At 36.8% G+C, this 15,587-nt stretch overlaps 1 protein-coding gene across 1 annotated transcript in view; it reads right to left on the reverse strand.

The window, feature by feature from the left end:
• The window catches only part of LOC134741990 (uncharacterized), a 58,840-nt gene extending 45,413 nt beyond the window's left edge, over positions 1-13,427 (reverse strand). The window contains exon 1 of the mRNA XM_063674908.1: positions 13,250-13,427. The gene's annotated coding sequence lies outside the window, so the exon portion shown is untranslated. The remainder of the gene's footprint in view (positions 1-13,249) is intronic.
• Between the last annotated feature and the right edge of the window lie 2,160 nt (positions 13,428-15,587).

A 15,587-nucleotide genomic window follows, 5' to 3' on the forward strand; every position in this document is an offset into this window, starting at 1 on the left:
GGTGATTCGGTACCGATTCTTATTTAAGTATCAGATCGCCAAGATTGCATTTATCTTTTTTTTATTTAGCTATTAATGTACCGCAATAAAATTAACAGCCATATACTTTGAATATAAAGGCGGGAACAAAAATCACAAATCTGGTTCTACAGGACAAAACCCTCGCTTTCGAACCGGTCTAGAGTCTAGACTTGGATCAAGAGATCTTTGTCTGCATTATAGTAAACACAGACGTGATGTTTTTATAAATGCCATGCTGGAGCTCAAAAACATTAAATATCCTAGTTGCAATACGTACCTAAACAGCTAAACCTTCTTAAATATTAAAGAAAATAAACAATGCTTATGTTCTCAACAAAAAAACATCATAAACTTACCATATTGATGACAAAGCAAAACTATATAACTTTGCTTTATAAGTCCAAAACAAATTCAATAGCCCTTCAAGATAAAGGGAATAGACAGATATTAGTCGGTCAATAGTTTAGTAAGAAGCACTTGAAGACTAGTAAACAACAGGTAGGGATACAGCCATACAGCACGCGCGGCCGGCGCTTACGCGGGGGTGGTCGAGACTGAAGCCAGACCACATTTAGCCAACTGAAAGCGACTCAATGCAGGCTGTTGATGTTTCGTACTCGAATATACATATGTATAATTAATACCTACCTAATAAAAACAAAACACTATCAGCTCGGTTGATCTGGACAAAATTCTATCCAATAACAACTATGGAAAAGTAGAGAAAAATTGTTGAGAACATATTTAATATTTGTACAAGTAACCATGGATTTTTAATTGATATACTTTATAACTTAATCTCAGTCCCGCCCTACTATAAATAGTAAGTTTAAATAAAGTAACTTAGGCCAACCAACATCGCAAAACTTTGGGGTACCAAACAACCTTGAAAAAAATACATGACATGACTTTTTTTTGTCAGAGTCGATCAGTAGGTACAAGGAATCCATTTGTCCCGACAAATCCAAACCGATATCACGAAGCTGCGGTCTGGCTAATTTTAACTTGACGTTGACGAGCCGTATCGAGATTGCTCGATTTGGGGCGGGACAAATGTGAACCATTTATTATAAGTTATCTTCAAATAGGTTTGGCGTTTCTAAAATAAAAATACTTTCCACTGTATTTCAAAAAGGTAAAAACTTTCTTCTTCTATGTGTTTCCCTTCATGCCGACATACTCAAAACGCCAGCATCTAATTAAAATATAATAGATTATTTTGATCGGGGCAAGTGTTTCTCTAGCCCCAATATTTCTCTTTTGGGGTAGGAGAAATATTGGGGCTAATGTCTATATTTATAAGAACCAGGCAATCGTTGTAAATATCACATGTTGCAGTTTCATACCTACATCATAGAATCGACCAGTAAACTCCCTAGTTATTAACTAGTGTGACGAATAAGTTTAGGCTCAGGATTTACTCGTCACTTTAATATTTCGGGATTACTCTGCCGCTTTCAGGCGCCATCCGCATGACCTAGATCCGAGGTCTGCGGCGGATTCTGCATACATAGAGAGTACAAATATATGTAAACAGTTCTCGCTCTTATTGCAATGGGATAAGGTGCAAAAGTACTTATACACGTATGCCAATTCGAGAGGTCAGCTTGTTGTACACGCACTATGCAGCCGTGACACGAAAACGAGAAACAATTTATAGTGTATCAGTAACTTGTTTACACTCACGCAGAGCAGCGCCTATGAATCAAAATCTACCGTTAAAGTCACTACACGCAACCGGTTCATACGAAAAACTTTCTCGACAAAGACAATGGAAAAAGTAAAAATGGAATAGCGTAATGTAACGATTCTCGATAACTGAATTCCCATACGATATTAATTCCGCGTAAACGCAAAAAAAAAGTTACATGTGCACATGCAGATAGATGACACAGTTGATTATTCTCACGCTGTACAAGGAAACAATTATCGATACATTGGCTCAGTCTATTGTGCAGGTGAAAGTTCATAGTTGATAATTCTCAGGTTTTTGCAAAATCTGCGTTTAGCGATTTCGTGCAGCCAACTATGCGTGTTGTAATTAAGTGTGTCGGCTGTCACTTGTTATGTGCAAATGAGCTTGTTTGGAAGCTAAAATTGCCAAAAGCAAAAACCAGTTTCACTGCAATGAGTGCATACAGAATGTTAATCCGGGTGCAAAAACAACGAAAAATACTCCCACCCAACGGTATTTACGGGGACGTTGGATTATTTTTAAAATCATTAGCTTTACGACGGCTATCACCTACTTTAATAGGTCGTGTCTTCATTGCGGCACGAGCAATTTATTGTGTCAAAACTGCATGTCATAGATTAGTTTAAATGATTCTGCCATACTTTCTCTAAAGTGATTGAATTGAGGCTTCATTCTCCAGTGTGCATTTGTGGTATCGAAATGGTGTTGAAAACGTATTGATTGCGCCCAGTTCTTGCTGTGTGGAGCGCAACCAAATAAGCGCGTGCATGATTCACTAAAATTCATATTACGTTTGTATTAAAGTGGTGTAGAATTTTCGTTTATAATAGGGCTATTGGATGCGGGAACTCGTTGATAGTAGGGTGATTATCATATAAGGATATACCGCCGTCAGCGCGTGCGCATCCTCCCTCCATTAAGGAAATGCATTTCAGACAGAAACGAACGCCTCGTATTTAGCTCGGGCCTGACTCGCGATTGTTTATTTTCTAGTTGATATATCGAATACTGGAAGTCCCAATATAAATCACATCGAATAGCTATACTATGAACTTTATCGTATCTTAAGATTAATCAAGAGATAGGTTTTAATAAACCTACACGGCGAGCCTCGTAGAAAGTTCCGTACTCAACTTTACAAGCTTTTGGACGACGCCGTCTGGCCTGTCCATAGTATAGTTATTACGTGAAAATGTAAGCGAAAGTGATTTTCGTTTAATAATTGGTGCTTTACACACAAAAACAGGATGCTGACTACTTTCTACTAAATTGGTATCATAAACCCGACTACAAGCTTATTTAAATATGGTAAATGTAAAATCGCAATACAAATCGCATGTGAATTGCATAAAAGTCTGAATATAAGGTATTTTATGCCCTAATTGACCGAAGCGTTAGCGAAGGTCTCCGTTTTGACTCGGGCAATCTGCTTTCGTATCCTCTACAATTCTCAACCGATTCACTTGAAATTTTGAAACCAGATTCTATAATTAAATAGTTTTTTTTTGACGATCCGGTTTTCGGCAATTCTATGCTCGCGAGGTCTATAGCTCACAGAGCCACTAGTCATTATACTTATTTTCAACGAGCAAAACGAATATAAAGTTTTATCTATTGGTTTTATGTACATGTTGCTTAGGTACTGTGACAGCATTATGATTTTACATTTGAATTCATAGTTAGCACAAATAGTAATGTAACTATGTTTTAATTAACCAGTTACGACACTAGCCTATAAGTTCTACATAAACCATGGACATGGAAAAAAACTTTAGTGCCTTTGTCAATCAATTCGATTGTGAACAGCATTAAAAGGAATCAACTTCAAAATTCAAATAGGTGTCGAACATCAAATACATACAAACAGCAGAATACTTTTACATAGATCAGGATAATTCTTAAGTTTACGAACAGTGGAATATTTAGTCCTTTACTAGCAGGCCCAGTAGCCTAGGTGTTCCAGGAACCGACGAAAGACTCCATGTGCATGTGCACAAAGGACAGCCGCTAATTTTAGCGTCGCCTAACTCCGCGTTCCGCGCATAGCCGCCGCTTCAACGACACGCTGTCGCGTCGCACAACATTAACAACAAAAACTATTTCCATCTTCGCGGGTTTGTAGAGGTAGGCCACGGCGGAATGTTATTTTACTTATAAATATTTGGAGCAGTTCGGCTGGAAATGTGCTTCCACTTTACATATGTTTTCTATTATGGTTCTGCCTGCTTTCGTCTGCGTGGAATGATGATTTCCGTGACAAAAACTATCCTTTGTCCTTCCCCAGGACTTAGTTCAGCGGTTAATACGTGAAGAGGTAACAGACAGTGATACTTATTTTCAATCATATAATATCATTATGTATTAGGAATTCTAGAACCTATTGTTTATTGTCATTTATTGCATATATGTCCATTGATGCATAGAAATATATGGTGCTATCCATACTAATATTATAAATGCGAAAGTCTGTCTGTCTGTCTTTCTGTCTGTGTGTTCCCTTTTCACGCTTAAACCGCTGAATCTATTTAGATGATATTGGGCATAGAGATAGGTTGAGTCCCTAAGAAAGACATAGAATAGTTTTTATCCCGAAAATCATCCCTTAAGAAAGTAAAAAGCGGGGTCGAATTGAGATAATTAATGAAGTGCCTGCTAATTTGAGTGCATAATTTGCACAAATTTAATTATTGCTATAATTTTTTTTCAGGCGCTATACTTACTTTACCTGCTGTTACTAAGTCCACGCAGACGAAGTTGCGGGCAAAAGCTAGTACTTAATATTAGGAAGCGTACATGTTACCCTGTGAGGGTATTACAATATGATTGTAGCTGTCTTGCAAAATTACTTAATTACTAATTTATATAGCAATAAAGAATTTAGGTAGGTCTCTAGTATTATAATTAAATTACATTTACAATAGTTTATTCAATAGAATACAGTTAGAAAGAGGTAGAAGATCGCAACTATTGGTGTAATTTAATTACAATGGGTCGCTCGCCGATTGTAAAATATGAGGTTGCCAGACAACCAACATTGTTTGCGTGCGGCGATTATGTTAAAAGTTACACGGACAACACGGTATAATAACCAGGGGTGTAATTAGCACCTAAGCACTACGAGAATGTGTGTGTAACAACCATCAAAATTAATTAGGTACCAGGTTAATTATATATGCTTGTTTAGCAGCATGGTACTACAAGAAAGATACAGATACTTTTTAATGGACGCAGAATCTTTAAGCAATTGCTAAAGAAAAACAGTCCATTACTTAAGAATCGAGAGCCATTGCGTACCATTAAGCAGTTTAAGTATTGACGGATTGGTTTATCTTCGTGTAAAGCTAAACAGATACTGTTTCTATTTGGGTGTATGGTGTATGTAATTACCTACTGCTATAAAGATTTCCTTGTATAGCGTATGTTTTAACATTACGGCAAGAGAGAATGACGCTCGCGCTTATGTTCAGGCTTTTCTTTTTGTGATGGGTTTCTGTTTGCTCATAATGTACATATTACTGCTTACTGCTACTAACATAGATATAAGTTTTATTTCGCGGAGGTATACGTCGTTATTCCTGCGGCAGCGTGTTTTCTCGAATCAGTAAAACACATCATTTCTACGAGCTTTAAAACGCGTCAACACTTGTAAGGAATAGGAGGCAAGCTAATAGCGAATCCGAGAGTCTGGCTGCCACGGCCGGCCGTCTAATTTGTCTGACCTATAATGAACAGGAAAAACAATAGAATTAGCTTTTTAACGGAGAAACAATATTTAGGCATTAGGACTTAACTTTTTCACGTACTGTTAGTTATGGAAAACAATTTAGTGGACTCCAGAGCATTAAAAAAATGGTTATACACGCAGCAGAAACGCTACAGGTCTTAAAAACGCTCGTAGAGCCGGAATGAAATAACAATACGTGATTGAAACTACCGTTTCTTGGCCAATTTGCGAAGCGAAACTTAAATGCTAACTACGACAAGGTTATCTTAATTATCAAGACGTTTTGAATTAATTCTCGCGGTCTGCAACGTTCTTTGCCTATAGTCACAGAAGATTTTAATCATTTCAATTATATCTCCGACAGAAAAAGCTCTATGAGTATGTCATAAGAGCGTTAAAAAAATAATATTATTACTTATTAGTTTCGGCTTCAGCACGACGCAACCTCATATCTAGTCACTAGGCAAGGACTAATGTGTATCCATCAAATCAACCTTTTAAGTAAACAAAAGTGTTGCTAAGGCTGCGATCTTTTGTATTTCCCCGGGTGGGCTTCCCTATTTGACGATATTAATAAACCGTTTACTCGCTCGTAATGTATAATCAATAAAAGACTATTCACGCAATTTGTTCATGACGAATGATATTATCGTTACCCCAACTGTCGACCTTGAACTGTATTTTGTTTTGCCCTCCACGCAAAAAAGGGTTTAATAAATTTGACGTGTCTATCCGTCTGTGAAACTGAACTGATCACTAATCGTGTTTGGGTTGGGTTCAATGCAATTGTCAAAATGAACACGATACAGATATATGATGTGTTATGGTGTTAACGCAGATGGAGTTGCTATTTTTTTTTAAGATAAAGATTTGTCAATGTTAATGTAGTTCATTAAAATTTACTTGTATGAAAGTGCAAACTTCTTTATGGGAGGCAGTTGCCATAGCCATGTTACTATATGCGTGGGACAACCCACCCTTGGAGTCATTTGACCCTTTATGTTTAGACAGCCATATTGATAATTCGGCTTTGCCACTTTGACATCACCAGCTTTGTAAGTGTTCGCCGTATCGAGGGCTGTTCTGAAAAACTGCGAAACGAGCCCCTGTCGACCTTATTTCGTGAATGTCACATTTTGACGTCATGGACCTATGTAAACCGTTACCTTCTAAAATTTATTGCTACAGTAGCACTGAGTCTGCGATGTAATAACCATATGTGATCGGATACACGTTACTTTGGATATTGCTGCTATATGACTATCTTCGCTTTTAATCCAGTTATTCGGCCCGTTATTTTTACTTACACTCTTACAGCGTACTGAAGTGCCGGCGTCCGAGAATTATGTGGTGTAGATAAATTGGCACACTTTTAAGCATTAAAAAATACAACAATTCTGAGGAATTTTAAGTAAGTTGCCTATCCTTTGTAGGTAACATAAAACCAAGGATCGAAAAAACGCTCATAGCGAATTAGCCTGGCGCTGGCGTCAATGCTGAACTACAAGAGAAAAATCCAACTCGCCATTAAGAATTTAAGACTTAAATATACGTCTGTCTTGTGCGTACAAGCGGAAGGCGAAGGAACGAGTTAGTGAAACATGAATCCAGGTCAACCTAGCTTAATAACCCCGCGCAGGTTCGCAAGGAAAGGTTGCGATAAAGGTTAATACTCACTTCCTGGTAAAGGTGAACGAACAATGAATACATCATAAAGCTTTAGGAGCTAATAAAGCTTCTAAATGTTACAGAGAACAATGAAAATGGGGTGAAATAAAAGCCAACGTTCGGCAACGATTGCGTAATACAGAACGGTTTTTTTCTTTTTGCAAATATAAGGTAAAAGTTTTTTTAAGATAGTTGTCGACATTGGAGGACAATTAACTTTTAAGTGTTAAAGAACAAGGTTAAACCATTTAAATGACAAAGATTAATGTTAATTTACTTGGAAACAAAACGACCTCATACAGGTAAATAAAAAGATTTACTACGAAAATATCACCACAAATGACAATTTGGTAAATGAGCCACTTTAAAGCTAGAATTTGTAACAATACGGAGCTTTTACCCAATATACAATGAACTTACCCGACTACTAAGAGCAATTAAGACCAAACTGAGAAACAATTGGAGACACTCAAGAAAGGTATTGTTCGAAAGACTGTCACCCAAGGCGTGAGAGCGACTTGTTATAGGTAGGTATTTAAAGTTTAAACAAGTTGTGAAGATCGAAGTACATGACAGTACCACTTCGGGACTTCGCCTACCTATATTACGGAGGTATCAGTTTCATGGTAAATAAAATACATCACCTATCGCATCATAGGAGGAGATTTATCACTTCATCATCATCATCATCATCATCATAATTTAAGAGCATGGCTCTTGTCGGTGGAGTATGCGCCAGTTTTCTCGGTCCTCGGCCAGGCTCTGTAGGTCCCTGTAAGACACGACATTTGCTTTCGCTTTCAGTGGTTGTGTGTAGCTTGCTCGTGGTTTGCCGCGGCCTCTTCTCGCTTCAAAGAAATTCGTTTGAAATTCGTGTTAAAGAAAGTGTCGTGTCTTATCAAGTGACCTATCATTCTGCCTCGTCTATTTTCTATGGTTCATGATTTTTTACTTGCTGGTTGTAAAAACTTCCGTAGGTACTGATAAAAAAAATCTGACTAACACATCAACGCGGAAATGCCGATGCAGACGAGCGTCAGGATTTTATGGTCAGCTTAATACAACATAATTTACACGATAAAATCGCAATTGCCGCAGTCCTCAGTATTTGCATCACGTCTTACGTCAGAGGTAGACTGTCGCCGAAACTAATGTTGCGTGTAACGTCGCACGCGACATCAAATTTTCCTAAAGTCACCCTGTAATTTGTGAGAAATAATATATGTGGCATAAGCTCGGAGGTCAAACGTTGTTGCTTTTTCAGATTGCTGTTCTCTAACTGTGGGTAATAACATAATACGATTTTAATCGTCCAATTGTATACTAAGACATATTCTTGAAATAAGGAGTGAAGAAGTCATAGAACGGACGGTAATATTTACATATGAATTTAGAAGAGTTCCAAGGATACGAATTCAATCATCACATCGTAAAGTCATACGGCGGTCGTCACACTACTCCGCATCTCGCAGCGGCGTCCGTTGATGCGTTTTTTAACTTTGTATGTAGAATCTTGATTTTGTATAGAAAAATCGCATGGTACGACACACTAGCTCCGCCTCGACGCGCGGAGGTGCGAGACGCACGACGACTCGCGCGCACGGACGGAGACGCGGTGCGTGCCGCAGGGTATTGTCACACCGAGCTCCGCAGTGCCGTACGGAATTACGGATTTTAGTGCAAGAAGGACGTAGACGCAATGGATATCGACGTCGATAAGTTTATTTTTGGAATTGAAAGTCGCCCAAGGTTACTTATTCGAAATATTGTTTTTATTTAATTCCAAATCTATTTCGTTTTATAGTATCGGTTTTAATCATAATCTAAATTCCTTGTGGAATTCTTATAAAAGAATAATTGAAGATTGAAGTAGTAGATTATTACTTACTTGAGTGTAAGCCAGAGCTTTTCTTCCGCCGTAATAGAACGTCGAAAATTTGTGTCCGCGCCAGTAATAATCACTCCAATTTTGCTTAGCAAATAATCAAATGACGCGGTTGACATACTACGGGTGCAATTAACATTTTTTTCTTCGTGTTGCCAATCTTGGTAATCTCTAGCAAAAGACCCATTTATAGGTCTGGTTTTGTAAATAGGGATGTACCCGGTGTCTTCTGCGCGTTTTATGACTCGATTGTACAAAAACCAAACTGAAAGTATCACCGCAGCGTTCCGAATAAGTTCCGTTTCCATTTTATCGACAAATACCTAGGAACTGTCTTCACCTTAACGTTCGAATGTGAAATTAACGCGAGACGGAAGTAACGCGGGACGTCGCGCATCGCAGCTTAGGTGGTGGTGGTGGTGGTTAGGTGGTTGTCGCATCTCCGTCCGGACCGGACGGAGATGCGGAGAAAACTTGGACGTTGGTGCGTTGTCTCGCAACGAGACGCGGGGGCAGTGTGACAACCACCTAAGTTACTCGAAGTCATGATCACATGAAGTTCATCAGTAAGCTTTTGAAATAGATAATGTATGGAATATAACGATCACAAATATAATAATTCTAGTTTATTCCTGACTGAAAATTTGATATCCGAACCGGTCCTTACAATCAAACAAGTATTTGCCAACATCGCGCTCATTTGACTGTTTTATATATTTAAACCACAGATTATTAACTAGTTACATTTAAACAAAAGAGTTGCACTCAAAGTAATTTAGGTAAATACGTTCAAGTCATCTGCTGCCTGCAGACTAAAAAAACACTGAATGGAAACACGAATGAAAGATGTTACAAGCTACACGCCCAATTAAGGCGGTGTTGCACTGAAACTGATGTAAACAAAGTGAACGCAAATTGAAATCGTCATGGGCAGCGTTCACCGGCTGCGTTATGAAAGATAGACCCGGCCATATTTTGACCCGGTTACTTGCTTGCCTACTTTTGGAGATCGGAATCTATGAATTAATAAGTTTCTAAATAGTAAGATAATTAGAGGACGCAAATACTTCCCTATACTGTTAAAACAACAGAAAATAAAGGAAACATCGTATTTTTATTGGTGGTTGATATTATGTTAAGCCTAATGATTTCTAGTGTTCCTGCCAGATTGGAAGGTTTATGGTTTCTTAGGGTTCTGTACCCAAAGGGTAAAAACGGGACCCCATTACTAAGACTCCTCCGGTTTTTTGATGTATAGCGTGTCCGCCCTGTGCCTATACTCTCGACGAGAAAGCCGAAATACAGGGTTTTAAAATATATGTATTGTTGCATTTCTTGTTTCATCAATCACATTTTCTTGCCGAGACTAGTAAGCGGAGCACGCATTACATACACGAAACAATAACAACCGTTACATTTCGTGTTTCTTAACGGTCGCACGTGACAATTAAAGGAAACAATTAATAAGATCGTAAATCAAATTTAACCGTCGAAGCCGTTAAAAGACAGTTCGCATTTCAGCGCGCATGCATTCTCATCCCTAAGAATGCTGGGACAGACCAGTATAAAACAGAGCTCTAATTACGTGTAGCTGCTACATATTGCGGTCAAAGTTATCCTGGTTTATCTAGGTTGAACGCTAGGAAGACAGTTGGAATAACATGCTAGCAGTTATGGACGAAATAAGTTTAATGCTGCCTAAAATAAACGCGTTGCGTCATCTAGCTCCCCTAGGCACACGCGACGCGGAAATCCAACTCGGGCATAATAATAATAACTTGGTGAATTAGGTCTGTGAATAAAATGCAGCTAGGCGTGCTAGCGAGACATATCGGTAATTAGAACAGGTGCTATTGCTGTTTTACAAAAATATCTACAACCTACGCAACAATTTAATTTTCTAAATATTTACCTCTTATTCCCACATGATATCGTGCAAGCAATTTTATACAAAATGTACGAAAAGTCGATAACCCCTAGGACTTAAGTTTTTTTTTTACATTGTACCTGGGTAAGGTGCTATTTTAGTTTTTTTTCGTTTATATCAGCATTCTATTTAGTGGTAAATAGTAATAGTTACTTTTTAAGTTCATCATTTTTAGTAAGTTTTTAAGCAAAAGATACCACATTGTCACTTACCATAAGGATGAAATGGGCTTGTATCTTTATAGGAATTTACCTTTCAGAGTGTCCTTATGGCAAGTGACCTTTTGCTTGAAAACAACACAAATGTAAATGAAATTAATCTCACTTGTAAACTGGAAAGTAGGTCAAATTTAAAATTTCAGTACATTTAATTAAAACTTTCTAGTTAAGTAGCAACTTTTCATTACATGTACTACTGACAATACAATTCAACAATTTCTGAGGTTTGAAAATTATGAGATATGTATGTATAATAAATAAATGTAGGCCTATTAGTTATTTATTTAATTAGCACATCATCAATCAAAGGAAGTGCACCATCTTTAGTTACATGTCTCTTAATTGATTGGACAAATATGTATGAAAAACCGGCCAAGTGCGAGTCGGACTCGCGCACAAAGGTTCTGTACCATTAAGATAAAAAACAGCAAAAAAATCACGTTTGTTGTATGGGTGCCCATTTAAATACTTATATTATTTTTAGTATTTGTTGTTATAGCTGCAACAGAAATACATCATCTGTGAAAATTTCAACTGTCTAGCTATCACGGTTCATGAGATACAGCCTGGTGACAAACAGACAGACGGACAGACAGACGGACAGACAGACGGACAGCGGAGTCTTAGTAATAGGGTCCCGTTTTTACCCTTTGGGTACGGAACCCTAAAAAGTACATTATATAATCTAATTAGAAACATCCATACTAATATTATAAATGCAAAAGTGTGTCTGTCTCTCTGTTACCTCTTCACACTTAACAAGCTGAACTGATTTACTTTAAATTTGGTATAGAGTAGTTTAGTCCCGGGGAAGGATATGGATAGATAGATAAATGATTTATTTGTATGGGGTAGTTTTTATCCCAGAAGTCATCATTTAAGGGGGTGAAAAGGGGGGGTGGAAGTTTGTATGGGGACTCGATAAAAAGCAGATTGGATACAAAATAAGCTACCCAAATTACTAACCCCACGCAGATGAAGTCTCAGGCAAAAGCTAGTAGTATAATATAAACACGTCAAATAATAAATTGCATGAAACAATTGGTGCGAGACAGTCTAAGTGGACTGTAACAGAAACAGCCAAGCAATTAGGTGGATAGGAGCTATCAGGTTTGATGAAATAACAACCAATCAATACTAGGAACAGAAGTCAACCATTTAGTTTTTTTTTTTTTATAAAATAGGAGGCAAACGAGCAGATGGATCACCTGATGGTAAGCGATTACCGCCGCCCATGGACACCCGCAACACCAGAGGGGTTGTTAGTGCGTTGCCGGCCTTTAAGATGGGAATATGCTCTTTTCTTGAAGGTTTGAATGTCATATCAGTCCGGAAATACCGCAGGCGACAGTTCATTCCACAGTTTAGCTGTGCGAGGCAGGAAGTTTACCATTTACCATTAAATTATAAAATTATCTGCTTCGGAGAACCAATTATATGTAGTTGCAATTGTATGTAGTTGGTTTATGTAATATGAACTAATAGTTGGGTGTGTTAAAAGTAAAATACATCTAATTGGGTTATTATCACGTCATAAACCATTTTACATGTCATAAATAAGTTTACCCAAATCTGATTTTTTTCATTACTAGTCCATTAATACCATACAATCATAATATTTTTTTCTTACAATAACGAGCCGCTTCATTCAGCGCCTGTCTGGCATGCACTGTGTAACTGAACCTAATTGTTTATTATTTATGCAGTATATTTATCAACTGATTGAAATAAAAATACCACAATTTTGCTGCCTACCATAATAACTACTGCTATATTATTAATTCTATAGTTTTCCTTAAATGGCTAATTTAGCACATGAATTCAAGTTATTATAGATACCTATATAATGATGGAAATGTACATCTATTTACTGTGGTTTAAATAAATAAGCCATCCTGTGGCTAAACTAAAACCTCACTACCTTTGAAAAGTTATTATTCATGGTAATAAAAAAAATAACAGAATTTAATTGTGACTTTGTAGTTTTAATACAACTCGAATATATTTATTATATACAACTTGAAAGATAACCGATGAGTAATTTGTATTATTTTTATAATACTTTAAGATAAAAATAGCCATAAAATTAAGGATTACGATTATTACATACCTGTTAACTCCCAAAATCGATGTGTGTGTGTGGTGCTTTTCCTGATGTAAAGCCAGTAAAATAGGAAAAATCACAATAGTAACTTAAGAAACAAAGTCACGGCTAAATTATTATAATGTTTAATCACGAATACGTCCCATTTAATACAAAAAACGGAAAAACATAAAAATTAAAGATAAAATCAAATCAAGCCGCAACTAATACCAATACCAGACGCATCGAACCACCGCTTGCACAGATAAGATAAGATAACTAAGATAAGGTACAAGTTTGACGTACGGCAAGGACATTCGCACCTTCAACTTTCTATCATTTTGTGTGTACCAACATAGCAAACACATTTAAGTTTCCAATTCCAATTCCCAATTATTTATTTGTTAAACATAGGTATGTACATTCACATAAACGTTCAATTTTGGGTCACTGTCAAATTGGTCTTAAATGTATAGTTGGCCAAACCAAATTGACAATAAATATTGTAAATAAGAACCAATAAAACTATACTCTTCCTTTTTTTTTGGGTGCTAGTACTAACTAGTGTAAGACAAAGAAAGTATGATTATTTGTGTCTATGTTTGAAATGAGACAGTCCTTTGACAAACTATATAAAGTATCACTATGTTTCGTTTCGCCACATGGCACACAAATAGCTACAGAGCCGTAGCGTGCAATCTTATTGAAATATACAATATACACAACACAACAAATTAAAAGGATATGAAATTTCCTCACAAAAAATCTCGTATAGAATAGTATGCTTTACTTATTAGGAAATCTTCTTCTTCCTCAGTTCCTCATGGCGCCCTCAGGTCGCGACCACATGAGGTTGTTATTTTGTGCACCAAGGGTCTCCATTCTGCACGATTTTCCGCCGTTCTGATAATAGGCGCCTGTATGATCATAGTTTTTTTATTTTATTTCTTTAAATGATCAATTTTTAAAATTTGTTTTGGTAGCTTATTATAAATTTTTAGCTGTATTGTTTATTCTGTCGCTACCACTGAACACACATCCACCACAACTTTCATAGAATTGCTATTTTATTATGAAAACATAAAAAGATTAAGTGTGAAAGGTCATAAATTCAATACTTGTACATTTTCAGTTGATATTCCTTTCCAATCCATTTCCAATCACATGTTTTGTATTTTGTCTGTGGTATTTATTTTGGCCGATTTCATTGAGGATTTCACATGAATCTAGTATAACTGGATTGGTCATGAGGAGTGGGGGAAAATGACCGAACGGGATAGTCTTATGTATCTTTCAGTAGGAGTAGCAGAGAAAGCGCTGTTATTGTTTGTCCTTGTCATAGTTTCACTTTTCCACCGCTGCCACAACCGAGGTTGTGGCAAACAAACAAGTACGTGACATGTCATGTTTGTTCGTTGCTTGTTTAATTATCGTTGTTTTGTATGAAATTGTGCTTTCTCTTATGAAATATAGTGATGGTTAGCGTTTTGAATGCTTGAACTTTGATAAAATACTGGTGAATTGTTCTGTAATCGGCTGTAATAGCCGCTCTGAGCAAAAATATGAGATCATAACCTTTCACACGTAAGTACGGTATCTTACACCTTCCTCTTAACGCAATATGTGAGAATAACATCGTAAAATTACGTTACACTCAAAGCAATGTAGAATCAAACGATTTCAATAAAAATATCACAATTATTTACGCAAATTAACAAAACATTATTTGTAAAATTATCCGCCCAAATTACGTAGGTAGGTAAGAGTCTGAGGTCAGCCATTTTTAAACTTCTTCTTAATTTAGCTGCATAACAATCATGTTAGGGATACCAGATGAAAATATCATAATTTTATGGGTAATTTTGACCTCGAAGTTTTTTCGTACTTCTAATTCCAAAAAATAAATAAACAAATGTTGTGACATAGACCTAGCATTACATAGACCAGCTATACGCGTGCGCCCGTAAGGGATAGACATAGATGACGTCATAAACGTGGGGATACCATATTGGTAAAAATTACCCCAATATTTGATATCACGTTGGGGCGATTACCCTGGAGGCAAAGTTAGCTTGTTTGACGGTATTAAAACATTGTTAAATAAAATGTCAATGGGCCGTTCTTTTTAGGCGTATAAACAATGAAATACCTCCTATAATTCGCGCAGGTGGTTAAAAACTAAACATGTTTAGTAAATAAAACGTAAAATAAAATGTATTATGGGTTTTAATTTAAAGAAATCACAAATCGCAATCACACCAATTAATGTACACCACATTTAATCTTCACAACATTTGTTTATTTATTTTTTGGAATTAGAAGTACGAAAAAACTTCGAGGTCAAAATTACCCATAAAATTATGAT

This window comes from Cydia strobilella, chromosome 6, assembly GCF_947568885.1.
Source record: "Cydia strobilella chromosome 6, ilCydStro3.1, whole genome shotgun sequence".
NCBI classification, from domain to species: Eukaryota; Metazoa; Arthropoda; class Insecta; order Lepidoptera; family Tortricidae; genus Cydia; species Cydia strobilella.